The sequence below is a fragment of the Cupressus sempervirens genome, chromosome 6 (assembly GCF_028749045.1).
Source record: "Cupressus sempervirens isolate cs-2001-9-10 chromosome 6, ASM2874904v1, whole genome shotgun sequence".
NCBI classification, from domain to species: Eukaryota; Viridiplantae; Streptophyta; class Pinopsida; order Cupressales; family Cupressaceae; genus Cupressus; species Cupressus sempervirens.
In genome coordinates, this window is record NC_143123.1 from 33,065,090 (window position 1) to 33,084,735 (window position 19,646).

A 19,646-nucleotide genomic window follows, 5' to 3' on the forward strand; every position below is an offset into this window, starting at 1 on the left:
AGATTTATTTTTAAAAGAGCTTACATATATATATATATGTATGTATGTATGTATGTATGTATGTATGTATGTATGTATGTATGTATGTATGTATGTATATATATGTGTATATGAAATCATATATATATTTGCCAAGATTAAGTTGAGTGCAAGGATACAACGTATTCCTTTTAGATTCACCTATATAATTCTTTTAATAGGTTGGTTTATAACTTTTAAAACCCTAATCCCATAGATTCCTCAGATCTACACATGTGGGGTTTTCTCATACAGAAAATTTAATACTCAAAGCAAGACTAAATATAGCTAAACCATTTATGTATGGAATCCTCAGAAAATAATTAGAAGACACGAAGAAGATAGGAAGTGCAAGAAGCGAAATATCATAAGTGATAATCACAATTGTCTACCTAGACACTAATGCTAAATCACTTCTCCTCAAAATTTCGTAGAGCAAGCTCCTTCCTTCTCCAATGTTCTTGGGTCCTCCAAACAATCTCCCTAAGCTTCTAGGAGTGCTTGAATATAAAGAACTCTTAGGAAGTACCTAGAATGTCTCTAGAAACAACCAGAAGGTGTTGACAACTAAGCATGAGTCTTTTCCAACCTTCTAGATGAGTCACAAGGTTGTAGACACCATGTGCTTAATTTGTGCACTAACTCCTGTGTTGTTGACATATGTGCAATCAAGAGGTACATTTACTCCTAGGTAGATTTAAAACTTTTATATTAATTCTTTTATTATATCTATTATTATTATTTATTTATTATTTTATTATTATTTATTATTATTATTATTACTTTTAATTTCTTTTATTTAATTTTTTTTTCTCAATTAATTCCCATTTAATTAATTAAAATTAAAATATCTAAAGATCATGATATTATATTAATTTTTCTCAAATAATTAAATTATTAATTAAATCTTTTAATTTTAGACTTAATTAATAGAAAATTCACCATAGACCTCCAAGATAAAATATGAAAACCCATCATAGAACAATCCATAAAAAATGAGTCTAAAGGGTTAAAATCATGAATTATGTCATCCGACACATTTGGAAGGTAAAATATCTTAGATACTTGTCCTACCTTCTAGGACAAATGGTTTAAGGGTTTAAGATTTGGACTTGAGAATTTATCTCCCCTCTCTTACCATTGAGATAGTGCGATAGGGTACGCTCATCCTGGCAATTCAGGGAAGTTGATACTCGATACCCGCAACTTGCATAAAAACCATGCATGTACATACAATATATATATATATATATATATATATATATATATATATATATATATATATATATATATATATATGTGCTAAGCTAAATAGGCAATGGCAGGAAGTGGTGCATCATGTAGATCCCAACTAGCAGGGGACTACGACTCCTTTCCTTAACCACATAAAAAATGCCATACATAAGAACAAACACGCAGACCATACACATGCAAGTATGGGGTAAGTATCCATAATAAAACACATGAGGTAATAAACCATTTAACTAATCATCATCAATAACTAGAAATAATATAATAATCATCATGCATATATGAAATGTAGAGTCTAAGTAATCTCATCATACATCAACTAAATCCATAACACAATATTTGAAAGTCTCAAAAAAATGCTACTAACCATCAACAAATAACTAGTCTAATAGAGTTCGATCATGATAACAAAAATGCAACCTAGGGGTAGGCACTACATGGCACCCATTGATGAACTTAGTTTAAGCTTTGCAATCAACCTTGTTACAACTTTATTTCTCCAATGTTTCTAAGTGTGACCAACCTCTGTACCTTTGAGTATGTTATCAATACATCATTTAACCATTGTCTTCACTAATCCTTGCACTTTATTACAACATCATAACTCAACCTTTCCCTTATGTACTCTTGTTACATCTTGTTGATCAGATCCTCTTCATCAATCAACTAAGTGATAGTACTTGGATCTTATATGCAAATGTCATTCCTACAAATAGCAGGTTTGACATCAATGACAAAACAATGATTGAAAACATTATGTTAACAACAATATCCTTCTCTGATTTCCAACAATGAGCTTTTCAATAATATTTCCAACACATGAGAGACTTTAACTAATAATATTTTTTCCATAATGAAAACATCTAACTATCCACCTTAGCTAACTTTCAATTAATCTTCTCATTTGGAATTGATGACAATACTTAGTGAAAATTTGGCTATGTCAAAAAATTCTCCAAAACTTTAAAATTTAATTGTGTGAAACTTTATCTTCCTTATGCATATCTGACTTATTTCTTTTTCTTTTCCTTACTCTACTTTTATATATATTTACTTGTTCTCTTTGTAATATTTTCACTATCTATTCACTCGTCCTTATTCTTTGACATCCATATCAAAGGTGAGTTATTTATGTACAAATCAACAATTTAAATTGTTTGAATTCACATACCAAAGTATCTACAAAATTTATCCATAGAGTCTCATACATTAAATGTTAAGCTTCACAATAAGGAAAATATCTCAAATATTCTCTCTCTCTCTCTCTCTCTCTCTCTCTCTCTCTCAAGTACACTAATTGTATTATAAGATTTATTGATAATCTTATCCATGTCTTAGTAACACTTAAATCTTTTTGCTAAAAATCGTTAGCTGTTGTTCTACCTTTTCGTTATTCTCAATACATTTTGCAACATCTTCTACATACTTGTTTTATATAATAAATGCAGTTTAGATCTTCTTACCCTACTCAATGTATCCTCTAATATCCTTAATAAATTCATTGATGACTTGGATGTCATTATCTATGTTTACACAACCTTTGTGGAACTATGCAGACTCAAATTCTTTTTCCACTCTTACTTTTTCTAATTTTGAGTCAAAGTCATCAATTACATTTCTCAAGTTGTTCCTCGGTAATGGTGTAGCACTAGGTAAGGTTTTCTACAATATTTCTGAAGTTTTTTCAAGAGTGCTCATTTTCTTTCTAATTTGTTCTTATATTTTTATTTTTATTTGCATGAAAAAAATGATATTTGCATGAGTAAATCTTTATCCATGTCCTCTTTCACTAACTTAGTGATATCTTCACTAAAATTACTAGTTGCCAATAATTTGGAAAATGAGTTGCTTGGAGTAACAAGTACATAAACTACCTTTTTATTTCTCAAGTATGGTATCCTCTCAAATATTTATCGCACATTCTATTAAATTGGACTAAGTTTCCACTTTATAACTATCATGTTCTATGGTAAATGAAGATTTATCATCATTTTCTATAGATGTTAATCCTATTTGATCAATACCCATGTCCTTTTATCTTTGATCCTCTCTTTGATTTTGAATATCTTCTCTATTCTAATCATTATAATTGTCGATTAAAATATCTAATTATAGAGATAAAAGTTATAGAGCTATGACAAGAAGTAGTTTGAAAGATTACATGTTTGGTTGTTGAATTGGATCCTAGAATTATGAGAGATGCACTTGAGAATGATGACTAGATCAATGCTATCAATGAGGAGATAGATCAAATTGAAAAGAATAATACATGGAAAATGGTACCAAGAATCAATGAAGAAAAGTGATTGGAACCAAGTGTATACTTAGGAACAAAATGAATGAGAAATGAGAAGTTGTAGGAAACAACACCAAACATATTTGCAAAGGTTATACACAAGAAGAAGGAATCTACTATGGAAAGATCTTTGAACATGTTGCTAGATTGGAAGAAGTTAAAACACTATTGTCTTATGCACCTGCCAATAGATTCAAAGCCTATCGAATGAACGTCAAGTCTCTATTTCTAAACAGAAATATAGAGGAATTGGTCTTCATTGAACAACTTGAAGGATTTTTTGAGACAAACTAGAAACACCTTGTATGTAAATTGAATAAATATTTCTATGGATTTAAGAAAGCACCAAGAACATGATATGAGATATTATATTTACATTTTATCAAAATTGGATTTGTAAGAATTATTAAAATAATTTAGAATAACTAAGGGGGGGGGGGGGGAGGTGAATCAATTACACTTAGGATCATATGTACCAATTCAATTTTTAATCACTTTAAATACTTCATATTTGATATTCACAACTCTTTTCAACCTCTTGCTTTAAGTTCTCCAATCAATAGCATCAACAATCATCTCCTCCTCTCTACTAACACCTTGATTAGCCCTTATGCCTCCTTAAATAGACAGATTTAATATTTTGTTTGTTAAACATCATCATAGATCTTAGGGTTTGGTCAAATTCATCAAATCCTTCCACAATTTCATTTCCTCATTCATCTTCTAGAAAGCTCTCCAAAATTCTCTTTGAATCCATGCATAGAAATGTACAATCATGGTTTATCATGGATTAAATTCTCCAAGTCATTAATCCTTATCTTCAACACATTTTACATATTCCAAGAATTCAATTGTGTTAGTTAGAAATTAAGATTTCTTCATCAACTATCAAATGCTAACACTCAATCATTAGTGAATTACTCAGTCAATACTAACTATTCTATTTAGTACACTTTCTGGTACTCAATCGATAATAATGCTTGATTGACTTTGTATTCTAGTTGGCTTATACTATCACTTGGTCAACACTAGCATCACTCAACATATACTTCTAGTTCCTTAATCTTATATGCTTTTTCTCAGTCAAGCCTAGGCATTTGGTCTTCCTTTGATCATTCCATCTAGACTTCAATAAAATTATCTTGTCAAGATCTAATTGATGAAGTGCCTATTGTAGTTTCACATAAATTAAACTTTCTTCTAGGTCATTTTTTTATCTTGTCTTCTCAATCATTGATCATCTTGATATATAACTCTACTCAGTTAGGAACTCTCTTATGAATAAGGTTTGGCATAAATGAAAATATAATAATTATTCCAATTGTAGTTACAATAATATCCCTCTTTGGTGTTGATGGAAACACCTCTAGTTACCCATGCAATCTAGAAATATGTAATTAAGTCAAGAAGCTCCCTCTATGTTTAGTATGAGATCTTCATTAATATCCTTAGTTTCATTCTAATTTGCATCTCAGTGTCCAACAATGTCAATTTTTAGGTTCATTCTAATTCTCATCCATGCAGCTCTGATATGAAAGAAATAGAATTCATTTATCATATCAGATCATGAAATCAATCAGATCCCTCTTTCATATACTTCTCCTAAAAATTTTAGTTCCTTGATTGTTGGAAACACCTTTCACTAATTTATCTTTCTTAATGCATTCTCCCTCTTTATGTCTTAGAGTGGTAACTTACATTCTCTCCCTCTTTGACAACAATGCCAAAGAAACTTCATCTTTCTCAAACATCTTCACCATGTAGATATATTCATGTTAGTGCTTTGAATATTATTCAGAATTTGTCTTCTTTGCTTTTGATTGATACAACATATTGTGCTTTTCTCTTCACTACTTTAGGCAGCTCCTAAAGTATTAATTTCTGCATCAACTTGTAAGATATTCTGATCAACACATTTAATGCAGGACTCTATCTTAGCATAATTATCCCCAACTTGGGGAATCACCCCTAATTTACCTCTTAGATACTCATTTGCATCCTTAGGTAAAGCCTTAGTGAAAATATCAACTATTTTATTCTTGGTATTTACATACTCCATCTCACTTCTTTATCTTGAACTATTGTTGATATGAGATTATTGTGAACTAAAGAAACTAAAATGGAACAATAATTATATTGTCAATAATGCCAAACCTACTACCTACTAGTGAGACAATTTATTTTTGGTCTGAAAGCTATCATTTAGTTGATTGATGAAGAGGATTTGAAGAAAGGAGATAACAAGAGCACCTAGAGAAAGGTTGAGTTATTTGGTATATAAAAGAAGCACTAAGACCAAGTAAGACATTGATAAGTTATTGTGTATTATGTATCTACCTAAATTCTAAAATGAAAGATTACTCAAGTTAAGGCTGAAAGAAGATCAAGTAAGAAAAGAGTCTACCAAGCCTTGCTAAGCAGGTGGTGCCAACTAAGAAAAAAAAGTAGAAGTCATGTGAAAATAAAGAGGTGTCAAGAAAAGATGAAAAATAGCATGAACCAAGTGAATTTTAGTATATGTCGAGTAAACTTTAGTTGGTGTTGAGAATTAGTAAACTTTAATGTTTTTTGAGTGAACTAGTATTGGCCAAGTGACAAAATAGTATAGATGTTAAGTGACTGTAAATAGTGTTAAATCAAAGATTTGATGAATCTAAGCCGACTAATTTCATATCTTAAATTAAGTGTAGCATTTGGAAGATAACTATGATAAGCTAGTGACATAGAATTCAAGATATACTATTTTGAGGTGAATTCAAGGAAGACTATAGAGTAATTTTCTAGAGAAACTAAATCAAAAAGTGGGTAGATTCATTGAATAATACCTAATTTTACCTCATCCTAAAATGGATGATTGTGGTTAAGCGAAAAAAGATATAAATTATCTATTTATAGAGATAGCTTGTTAGAAGCAACAGTTGTCATGTGCAAGAACCTAAGAAAGATAAAGAGTTTATGGTATTGCTTCATTCAGTGGTCGAACAAAAGAAACTGTAGTTGGCATACAAAGCAAGAAGGCTTAAGGGGATGGATTCTTGAACAGTGAACAAGTTATTAGAGCTAAAGTTTATGAATGCCAAGTAGAATGGAGGACTGAAACAAATATCTATAATTTGCAATTGCATTTTAATTTTTTATCAAATCAAGTCCTACTGTTACTTTCTAATAACTATACTAGTGTGGATAAAATTCTTTTGATTGAGGTTGATCTAATAGTCATTTGTAAATACTTTAACTAGGTGACATTCTAATAGAATGGTCTAAATTCCTCTAACAAGGCTCACTCCTAATAGGGTGATTGAAATCCTTTAACCAAGTCACATTTGAAAGTGTGTATTGTAACCTTTAATAGGGTTGGCTTTTTATAGGGCATCACTTCAAAAGACTTAGAATTAGTAGCATGTTACTGGTGTTTTTCCCAAATTGCCTTTCCATGTAACATCCTTGTGTTAAATTTGTGTGACTCTTCTTATGGTGTTTCATGTTTACATTTTTGCAAATTTGTTCTGACCTAAGAAAATAGCTTAAAAGTTGAAGTATTGTATGGTCTAATGGATGCATGCATGTTGAGGTTTTATGGATGTATGCATATTGAATTTTTATGGATGTGGATTTGATTAGTACTAAAAAAAATTATTTGTACATCTAGACCTTGGAAAACTAATTCACCCCCCTCTCAATTATTCTAAAGAATTCCAACAGTCCCCTCAAGTAATGATACTTGATAGCAATATGCTTGGTCTTTGTGTTCTTCATAGGGTTCTTTGATATATTTATAGCACTTTTGTTATCACAATAGATAATAACCATATCAATTATCTCTTCCTTTATTTCATTCAACAATTGCTTGATCCACATAATGTTAGAACAATTAAATACTGTTGCTACATATTTAGCTTTTGTTGTTGATTGTGAAATGCATTTCTATTTCTTGCTTGTCCATGAAATAAATCTCTTTCCAAGAAAGAAAGCTCCACTACTTGTGCTATTTTTTCCATCAACATTTCCTTCCCAATTGGCATTTGTATAGCCCTTAAAGTGATGAAGGTAGGCTATTATTGGCCAAGCATGTTTAAATATGCACATCTTTGGGTAAGAAAATGCAAGCATTGTTCAATTTTGGTAGGTAAAGAAAAGTTAGTAACGATGCCTTTACAACCTATTCAAGTGGACCAGCCATTTATGAAATGGGGTCTAGACTTTATTGGCATCATTAACCCACCATCAAGTGCAAGACATAAGTGGCTATTGATACCCACTGATTATTTTACCAAGTGGACTGAAGTGGTAGCTCTTAAAGATGCAAATGAAACCACTGTTTTGAATTTCTATGAAGATTTAGTTTGTAGATTTGGTGTACTTGATTCATAGGAAGTAAGATTGCAAAATGGGCTATTAAAAAGGGTGTGTATCTAAGTGCTTCATCAAATTACTACCCACAAGGTAATCGACAAGCTGAATACACTAGCAAGAATCTAATTCATATTATAAAAAGGACATTAGAAGGGAATCAACATTATTGGCACAAAAAATTGAAATCAGCACTATGGGCTAATAGAATAAATCCTAAAAGATCTACTGGCATGTCTCCTTATACACTAACATATGATAAAGAAGCTAGATTACCTATCTTAGTTGATTTTCAAACATTATATTATATGCATTAGTTAGATATGATTGATGAAGAGCCCATGACAGTATGGCTGGCTCAACTCACTAAATTAGAAGAGAAAAGAAGAGATGCTTTACAAACAATTGAGCATCATCAAGCTCAAATGAAGTGGACATTTGATAAGAAAGCATCTCCAAAAAATTTCTAGCTAGGAGACATGGTATTAAAATGGGATGAATTGAAAAGTAGACTTGGAAAGCATTCAAAATTTGATGCCTTGTGTGCTAGTCCATATATCACAATGGGCAACAAACAACATAATGTTTTTCATTTGTCTACACTTGAAGGAGAGGAGTTAAAAATCTCAGTTAATGGGATTCACCTCAAGCAGTGTTTTGAGGTATTTTTTAGATTACAATAAGTGCTTTGACATAGTAGAATAGAGGTGTGATTTAGTTTTCAAATTTCAATAATTGTTGCTTCAACACATTTAGATTCAAGTTTTAGCATGTTAGTTGTTAGTAATAAAGCTAGAAACTACAACACATCATTATCTATCTACCATCAACACATGAGGTACATATCACACAAAGAACATGGAATGAATTCTGATACCCTGAATCATACATACCCCATGAGTTCATAATAGGTTCATGATGACATGGCATTATTCTCAAGAAACAATTGATTCACAATACTCAGAAAAACATGCAACCATAAAAGTGTTTCTATGCAAGGACTGAGATCTTCTACTTGGAAAGGGATACCTAGGTTTCACCAATTTTTTGCAAAAAGAATAATGATCACAAACAAATACCTATAATTACATGTATCAAGATTCAAATCTATAATAAGGAATGTAACTTAAATGAAGGCAAATACAACATTAAAGTAAAAACACTAGTAAGGTTATTTTCACTACTTGTACTCCTTTTTCCATCAACATTTCCTTCCCAATTGGCATTTGTATAGATTTTCACCTCAAATTTTTCATTCTTTTTGTAATATAGTCCATAATATTCTATTCCTTTAGATATCTTAGTATTCTTTCCACTATTATCATGTGATTCTCCTTAGGATTTACAAAAAATCTTGCAACAATCCCAACTGCAAATGCAATATTTGGTCTAGTTTGAACAACATATTGTAGTTTCTTAATCATTTATCTATACAATGTCTAATTCAAATTAGTACAATAATCATTATTAGAGAGCTTATTTATAGCAACCATAGGTGTGTTGACTAGTCTTGAATCTTATCTCCCAATGGTTTTTAGTATCTCCTTGAAATATTTGGATTGGGTAATGTAGATACCTTTCTTTATCTGATATAGTTACAAACCAACAAAGAGTTTGATTTTCCCAAATATAGAAATTTCAAATTCTTTCTGCATCTCATTTGAAAATTATTTTCATAATGCATCTTGTCCTCCAAAGTATATGATATCATCCACAAATATTTAAGCTAATAGTATTGTTTTACCACCTTTAGTCTTCAAGTAAAAATTACTATTGTCATTAGTTCTTGCAAAACCAATCTTTCCCAAATAGTTATGCAACCTTTCAAACCATGCTCTAAGGGTGTGTTTCAGTCCATATAGTGCTTTGTGTAGTTTGCATACCATGTTCCTCTTGAATGTATCAATAAACCCTTCTTATTGTTAAATTTAAACTTCTTCTAGTATTTTATTCAAAAATGTAGATTTGACATCCATTTGGCTTACTTTAAATCTTTTGTAAAAAGAATATGCAAGTAGTGCTCTAACTCCTTCCAATCTTGCAATAGGGGAAAATGTTTCTCCATAGTCAATGCCTTCTTCTTGTACATATCCTTTGCACACCAATCTAGCTTTGTTGCTTGTGAATTCTCCTTTCTCATTCATCATGTTCCCAAATACCCAATTCATTGCAATAATATTCTTGTCATTTGGTCTAGGTACTATTGACCAAGTTTTGTTTTTCTCTATTTTTTCCATTTATTCATTTTGTTCATGAATATAATATTCATTATCCAAATCTTGTTAAATTGATTTAGGCTCAAACTCACAAAGTAAAGATGTGTCACTTCTCAATCTTTTTGTTTTCATAACTCTAGATTCTTTGGTTCAAATGATTTTCTCAAGTGCACAACGTCTTCTCACATATTTTTCTAATGTAGGCCCTTTTCTCCATTCTTCTTGTTTAGATTCATCTTGCAAATTCACTTTAGTTATTATTAATCTTAGATCGGTTTTGACAAGTGAGTGTCTATACACTTAAGTTATTTACTTAGTTCATGTCAAACAAGTAACATATGCCAAGCACAACATATAAGTTAGAGCATGTCAAGTAAATAGTGAGTGATGAGCCACTCATGTGTTGAGTCATTCAAGTGTCAAGAAAATATTATGTTTTGAGTGATTTAGGTGTCAAGCAAGAAGTGCATGCTGAGTCATTCAAATGTCAAGTGAAAGCATTGAAGTTATAATTAGTGCTGAGCACTAGGGGCTTTAGATGTCGAGTAACATAGTTTTGGCATAGTTGTTTGTATTGGCACAAACTACTATGTAAATTATTTTTAAGCTGACCTAAGGATTGATTGATGATCTTTTTTTGATAAGGATGAATCTTAAGTGTGAATCCCTATGTATTACATGCATCCAAACATTAAAAGAGAAGGCTTAAATGGAAATATGGGTGAATCAAAATTTTTGATTCATACCCAATCCTAAGCCACCTAGGTCTTCTTAAGTAGGTCAAACCCTAAATGTTCTAAGTGTAGATAAGGAGAGTTTGTATGTGCAAACATGATAGTCATGGTGAACAGCGTATTATGATTTGAGTTTCACTGCAGAATCAGTTAAAGGAGAATATTGGAAAGGAAACATTAGACAAAAAAGAGACATCTAATTAGAAAGGATAAAGTACACATTAGTATAGAGGTGATCTAACATGAAACAAAAAAGTGCTAATCACAGGATCATGTTGGATACAATTATCCAATTGTGTGTTATCTTTGATGTTACACAAATGTCATATTAGTTATCAAATAGAGTCTATCGAGCTCAGTTGGTCAGCAAAGAAAATTCCAAAGTCTACAAAGCATTCCTCTGTGGAGACAGTTTCTACTAAGCTCACTCAAGCGTTGAAGGTTTTTGTGGTAAAAGTCAATTTCTATTGAGCTCACAAGGTTAACAAAGGAAAGTTAGAGATCACTTGGTATCCAAAAGATTTTGCAGAGTTCACAGTGTTCAACTAGCTTCAGTTGGTTAACATTGGAAATCATTTCTGGAGTAGTGTCTATAGAGTAGGGTCAACCATGAAGGATTTCATTATTTTGGAATTTTTTTTTTTTGTTTCATGTAATGATTGTAGTCGAATGATGTAATGATTATTGATAATTGTAACTTGTAAATGAGCTGACTTGATAATTTGTATGGTATAAATAAAAGGTCAAGTTGTGAATTCTAAAGAGAAATGAGTGAACATGCAAGTGTGTTGATTATGTGAAGAGGAAAATGGGAGTGAATTTTGAAGAAGGATCAGATATCTTTGAGGAGCAAAAAAGTTGTATTCGATCAAAGAGGATCTAGTGAAGCAAAATAGAAATCTGTATCAAAAATTCAGTTGCATCTCATTCAAGTCAATTCATTGTTACTTTCTCACAAATGTAGTAGTGATTTCTAAATCTCTTAACATAGTTGGTTTAACAACCATTTTGTAAATCCTCTAACAAGGTGATAGTTCTATTGAATTGTTCTGAAGTCATCTAGCAAGGCCACTCCTAGCAGGGTGATTAAATCCTTTACCAAGGTCACACCTAACAATGTGTTTTGTAACCTTTAATAGGGTTGGCTCCTAATAGGGATCACTTCAGAAGAGTGAAAATTAGTAGCTAGTTACTTGGTGGTTTTTCTCATATTGAGTTTCCACATTAAATCTAGTGTCTCTTGCGTTCATATTATTCTTTTTATGCATGCATGTTAATTACTATGAATGTTTAAGTTTTGTTAAAGATAACATACACTGCATCTACCAAGTTACAACATTTTTCTATTTGGCTACTGAGTAACAATAGTAACTAGTTTATAAGACATCTAAGGAATCTATAGATTTTTTTTTGTGGTAACTATTTCATCCCCCACCTCTCAGTTACTCCACCTATATTTCCAACAATTGGTATCAGAGAATTTGGTACTTGCAAGAAGGATTTCAAGGATCTAAGCTAACAATTAGGATCTCTTACAAGAGGGAAATTCTAAGACTTAATAGGGATAACTTGTTAGCATGGCAAGGTCTCATGAGACTCCATCTGGCTTCCATTGGAGAGATAGGATTGAAATATCTTGATGAAGAATATGTAACTCATTTCGGTACACTATCTATTAATGACATTACTGAGAAGAAGATCATAACACCATGATAATAGACATCGCATCTGCCCCAAGCTATGAAGAATTTGATGATATCAAGGACTAAAAAAATGCCTTTTCTATGTGGAAAAAGCTGAAAGATATCTATGGAGGTGATGATAATGTGAGAAGAGCCAAAGTAGAAAGTCTAAGAGGAAAATTTAATCAAATGAGGATGAGAGAGAATGAAGACATTTCCAAATATGGTGAAAGAGTCAAAGCAAGCACCAGTGCAATCAAAGCTTCTAGAGGAGATATCAAGGAAGAAACAGTGCTAAGTTAAATTCTTAATATATTGCTTCCCATTTAGGCAATTAGAGTGTTTATAATTTAGGAAAGAAGATGTGAAGCAAATCATAAGATAAATTTCGAGGCCATAGTATGAAGATTGATTGCATTTGAGCTAGATAACTATGACAACTATGTTCTAGCTTCAAAGAACATTGAATCAGTATTTGAAGCCAAGCTTTCAATCAAAGAAAAGGGTAAACAGATAAAGGATTCTTAGTCAAAAAGTGAAGAAGAATCAGAATAGAGTTGTGATAGTGATCTTAAGGTTGTTGAAGCTCTACTTGCAAGGAAATATTCTAGAGGCAAAGGAAAATAAAAAGGTAAACTTCCTTTAATCTATTTTTCATGTGAGAAAATTGGTCATATTGCTAGTAGGTGCCCAAACAAGAAAAACAAGGATGAGAAGAAAGGTCACAAGTGCAATGGCAAGAAAGACTTCAAATCATTCAAGGAAAAAGGTAAGAAAATATGTTTCATGGCTAAGGATCTAAGGATTCTAACAATAGTGAAGATAAAATTGTTTACATTGCTATGAAAGATGAATCTGATAATGATGAGAACAATAAGATGGCACTTATCTTTCATGTAAGAAAAAATGATACATGGATCATAAACAATGGTTGTTCTCATCATATGACTGGTGACAAAATAAAGTTTGAATATTTTGAAGACTATGATGGTGTTAGTGTGAGGTTTGGTAATAATTAACCTTGTTGCATAAAAGGAAGAGGAAGAATCTCACTAACCAAAGAGCTTGTATGTGATAATGCCTATTGGGTTGAAGGATGAAAATACAATCTATTGGGTGTGGCACAACTAATCAATATTGGATTCAAAGTAGAATTCATGCATGGAAAGGCAAGACTATTGGATGACAAAGTAAAGTTGATTGGATCAAGCATATAGACAAAAGGTAACTTGTTCTATCTTGAACTTGGTGAGTGTTCATGTTTTATTACTCAAGTTGAAGAAATTTGGTTAGGGCACAAAAGGTTATGTCATGTAAATTTTATTAATTTGTTGAAAATAACCAAATTCAGGAAAATAAGAGGCATTCCTAGTATAAAGAAACCTGAGGTTGGTCTATGCAAGAATTGTCAAATTGGTAAGATGGAAAAAACTAACTTCAAAAGTAAGAACTATCAGTTTAAAGAAGTTTTGGAAATTATGCATACTGACTTGTGTGGACCTATTGGAATTGAGAGTTATACTAGAGAAAAGTTCTTCATTATTTTTGTTGATGATTACTCTAGGATGATGACTGTCATGTATTTCAAAGAGAAATCAAAATTATTTGAGAAGTTCAAATGGTATTTGGCCATTGTAGAGAAGGAAATAGGGAAAAGACTGAAATGCTTGAGGTTAGATAGAGGTGGTGAATTCATCCTCCATGAATTCAATAACTTTTTCATTGAAAGAGTAATCAAAAGATAGGTATCAACACCTGAAACTCCTGAATAGAATGGAATAGTTGAACGGAGGACTAGATCTATCATGGATTGTGCAAGAACTCTAATGATTGAAAAGAACATTGCTATCAAATACTAGAAGGAAATTATCAACATTGCAGTTCAGACCTTGAACTGAGTACTATTGAAGAAGGACTCATTCAAAGCTCCCTATGAGTAATGGTATGGCTATAAATCCAATGTAAGTTACCTAAAAGTATCTGGAAGTAAATGTTACATTTTGAAAGAATCTAGAAAAGGAAAATTTGATGTGAAGGGTGATGAAGGTATATTTTTGAGATATTCTTGCAAAAGTAAGGCATATAGATGTTTGAATTTATCTACTCACAAAGTCATAAAAAGTGCACATGTGAAAGTTGATGAGTTTGTAGAAATGACTAAAAAAGAAAGCAAAAAGGAACCAAAAGATTATAGAAGATTTGTTTTCATTGAACCTGATATAGTTCCAGATACATCTGTCAATTAGGAAACTTCCACTCCCAAGTCTTCTGTCACCGAATTGTGAGAAGTTTAAACTGAGCTGCAAGAACTTGAGTCACATTCAGATGCTACCAAACCAATGCCTACCAAGTCTGAAGGACCCAAGAAATAGTGAGATCAACCAAAGCCAAAAATTAAAATTCAAAATGAAGACAGTGGATCTCAGTCAAAAGGCAAGGAACCTGTATTAGCCAAGTATGTCACGAGACATCATGCACTAGAGAAAATTATTGGAGACAAATTTGAAGGTACTATGACAAGAAGTAAGTTAAAAAGTATTTGTTTACTTGCTGATTTTGAACCTAGAAATGTCAAAGATGCATTAGAAAATGAAAGTTGGATTGATGTTATGAATGAAGAGATATAGAAAATTGAGAAGAAAAAAACATGGACTCTTGTACCTAGGCCTAAAGATAAAAGTGTGATTGAAACTAAGTGGGTATTTAGAAATAAGTTGAATGAAGATGGTAAGGTATCAAGAAAAAAAGCTTGACTGGTATATAAAGGCTACTCTCAAGAAGAAGGAATAAACTATAGAGAGACTTTTGCTCCTGTTACAAGACTGGAAAGTGTTAGGACCTTACTTGCATATGCTACATACGAAGGATTTAAGGTATATCAGATGGATATCAAATCAACATTTCTCAATGGTATTATGGATGAAGAAGTCTACATTGAGCAACCTAAAGGTTTTGTTGATCTAGACAAGAAGGACATGGTCTGAAAATTACACAAAGCATTGTATGGTTTGAAACAAGCCCCTAGAGCATGGTATGAAAGATTGCATAGTTATCTTATTTAGATTGGTTTTCAAAGAACTAATGATAATAATAGCTTGTACATCAAGGAAGGACCAGATAACAAGATTTTTTTGGCACAAATATTTGTGAATGATACTTTATTTATAGGGAATGATGATCTATGCAAAGAATTTTTAGAAAAAATGAATAAGGAATTTGAGATGTCAATGTTGGGTGAGATTAAATTATTTTTTGGTCTTCAAATTCAGCAGAGCAAGAATGGCATCTACATCACTCAGTCTAACTACATCAAGGAGATACTCAAAAAGTTTGGTATGGAAGATTGTAAACCAATTGAAACTCCTATGTGTATAGGACTAAAGCTTACCAAGGATGATGAATCAAAAGAGGTAGATCAAACCTTATATAGATCAATGATTGGAAAGTTGCAGTATGTAGTTCATACAAGGCTAGATATTTCTCTTGCAGTTGGTATTTTAGCAAGATTTTTTGCAAAACCAAGAGAAAATCACATGATGGCAATCAAAATAATCTTGAGATACTTGAAAGACACTAAAGATTATGGATTTTGGTACAAATCTAGAGGAAATCTAAATTTGAATATGTTTACAGATGTAGATTGGGTAGGAAACATTGATGACATGAAGAGTACAAGTGGTGAAGCATTATTTCTTGGAAAGAGGTTGGTTTCTTGGACAAGTAAAATGAAAAATTGTACATCCCAATCTATAGTAGAAGTAGAATATGTTGATGCAACACTAAATTGTTCTAATATTGTTTGGTTCAAACAATTATTGGAAGGCATGAAGGTGGAGATTAAAGAAGAAGTTGTTATGTTTTGTGACAATAAAAGTGCAATCAACATATCTAAAAATTTAGTGATGCATTAAAAAACCAAGCACATTGTAAAACAATATCACTTTGTTAGAGAATTGGTGTAGAATAAGGAGATCAGATTGGAAAATATCCATACAAAAGAACAAATTACTGACATATTCATGAAGCCATTACCTAAGGATGCATTCTTGTATCTAAGAGGTAAGTTAGGGGTCATTCCCCTATCTAAAGCTCACTAAAATGAAGTTTTATTGATGCATCAATAGGAATCAAGTTGAAGATCTTTTAGTTGATGCAGTATATTGATGGAAGCATTGCATATGAATTAATACTTAAGGTACATTTTTACTCATTTGGTATGTGTTGTCTTTGGCATGTCTTATTAAAGAGGGAGAGTGTACTGTCATATATAAAATTTGAATTTGATTGTGGAGAGTTTGCTATTTAGAAGCTATGTAATTCCTTCACAGAGGGAGATTACAACATTAGAGAAGATTGTGGCATAAAATTTAAGAGGGAGAAATGTTTTGTCAGAAAAGACTTGTTCTCAAATTTCATTGTGCTATGACATGTTGTATTGCCACCAATGCCAAAGAGGGAGATTGTTGGATACAATTGTTCAATTGTGTATTGTCTTTGATGTTACACAAATGTCATATCAGTTATCAGATGGAGTCTAATGAGCATTTTTTGTCAACAAAGAAAATTCTAGAGTCTATCGAGCATTCCTCTATGGAGACAGTTTCTACCGAGCTCACTCAGGCATCAAAGGTTTTTGTGGTAGAAGTTAGTTTCTACCAAACTCACAAGGTTAACAAAGGAAATTTAGTGTCTATTGAGTTCACTCAATCTTCAAAAGTTTTTTTAGAGTTCATAATGTTCACCGAGCTTTAGATGGTTAACACTGGAAATTATTTCTAGAGTAGTGTCTACCAAGCAAGGTTGGCTAGTGAAGCATTTCATTATTTTGGATAATAAAATTTAATTATTTCATGTAATGATTGTAGCTAACTGATGTAATGATTATTGATAATTGTAACTTGTAAATGAGCTAAGTTGACAATTTGTATGGTATAAATAAATGGTCAACTTGTGAATTCTAAAGTGTAATGAGTGAACATGCAAGTGTCTTGATTATGTGAAGAAGAAAGTGTGAGCTAATTTTGAAGAAGGATCAGATATCCTTGAGGATCAGCAAAGTCATATTTGATCAGAGAGGATCTAGTGAAACAAAATAGAGATCTATATTAGCAATTCAGTTCCATCTCATTTAGGTCAACTCATTATTACTTTCTCACATTTGTAGTAGTGATTTATAAATCTCTTAACAAAGTTGATTTAATAGCCATTTTGTAAATCCTCTAACAAAGTGATAGTTCTATTGAATTTTTCTAAAGTCCTCTAGCAAGGCGACTCCTAGCAAGGTGATTAAATCCTTTAACAAGGTCACACCTAACAATGTGTTTTGTAACCTTTAACAAAGTTGGCTCCTAACAGGACTCACTTCAAAAGAGGAAAAATTAGTAGCTATTTACTTGGTGGTTTTTCCCATATTTGGTTTCCATGTTAAATCTAGTGTCTCTTGTGTTCATGCTATTCATTTTATGCATGCATATTAATCACTATGAATGTTTAAGTTCTGTTAAAGATAAAATACACTGCATCTATCGAGCTACACCATTTTTTTGTGTGGCTACTGAGTAATAGCAGTAGCTAGTTTATAAGACATCTTAGGGATCTATAGATTTTTTTTTGTGGTAACGAATTTACCCACCTCCCTTAGTTACTCCATCTATATTTCCAACAGATCATTGTTGAGACATTCTAATAGGTGAATTAGTTAAATCTCTTAATAGAGTAGTCCTAACAAGCTGTATTGAAAACCTCTAACAAGGCGCTTTAATTAGGTACACTTCTAATAGGGTAAGACCTAATAGTCTTTGTAAGATTTTAATAGAGTAGACCTTTCACAAGGTAGATCATGTTTCATGATCAAACATTGCAACTTTCATTAGATACACTTTATTACTACAGTAGTGAAGATTTATGGGTGTCATCCCACCATAGTTCTACCTTTTTGTTGGGGGTTTTCTGGGTAATCATATCTTGTGGCATACATGTGTGAATTCTTACTTGTTTACATACTTTAGATGTATATGCTTTATATGGTGTTTTAGTTTACTTGTTGAATTGTGAGATAGATGTATGGTGAATGTTTTTATGGGTAAAAGTTTGAAGCATTGATTCACCTGACCATCTCATAGTTTACCTTTCCTATTGTAATTCCAACAATTGGTATTAGAGCCATGTCCTTTGAAAGTAAAGCTTTGCAGATTTGTGGAAAGATCTTGGAAATGGAAGTTTACAAGTTATTCAAGATTATTGAGAACCAAGAGATTTAAATACAACTCATTCTACATTAGTTGAATAAAGCAAGATATGATCTAAAGAAATGATTGTGAAGAAGTAAGGAAATTTCCATTGAGGAGAATAAAAAACAATAGCAAGAGATGGACAGTACTGAACTATTTACAAATGGAAACTCCAATGAATTTGCTGAAATAGTTGCATACCTAGTGGAAAAGAATAGTACCCTAGCTGAACTGATCATAAATCTAAATATAGAGCAAGAATTGCAAGACATATTGCTATGTGAGGTGACTAAATAGAAAAAGAAATCTATGGAAGAAAAAGTCATGATTAAGATGTCAAAAAGGTTTTGACTAGCAGAATGGAAGAGAAATCATTAGAGATAAATAAGATCACTTACATACAATTGGAGCCAATGAATCAAGTCATGATTTCTAATCATGAAATAAATAGTAAAGACATTGAGATCATAACACTAAATTTGTAGAATGAATAGTTGAGAAATGATCTAAAAAGAGAAAAGGAGTTTAATGAAAGTTTTAGTAAACTCAGTAAAGCCATCAAGTACTTCAAACAATTAATGAGACCCCCTAGATCTAACAGTGATACTTCTCGATTAGGATACACTAGTACTAAAGAAGGAGAATCATCCAAAAGTGGTGAAGAAAGAAGTAACAAAGGTAATAACTCCAAACCTACTTGTCATAATTATGGTAAGATACGTTATGTAGGAGTTGATAAAATCCAACTCCATAGCTCGCCAAGATCAACTACATACAAATAGCTTGGTGAAGAGAAACCGAAGGAGCAAGAGCTTGAAGCAAACAATGCAAGAGAAAATATTTCACAATAGGAAAATGAAATTGTTATG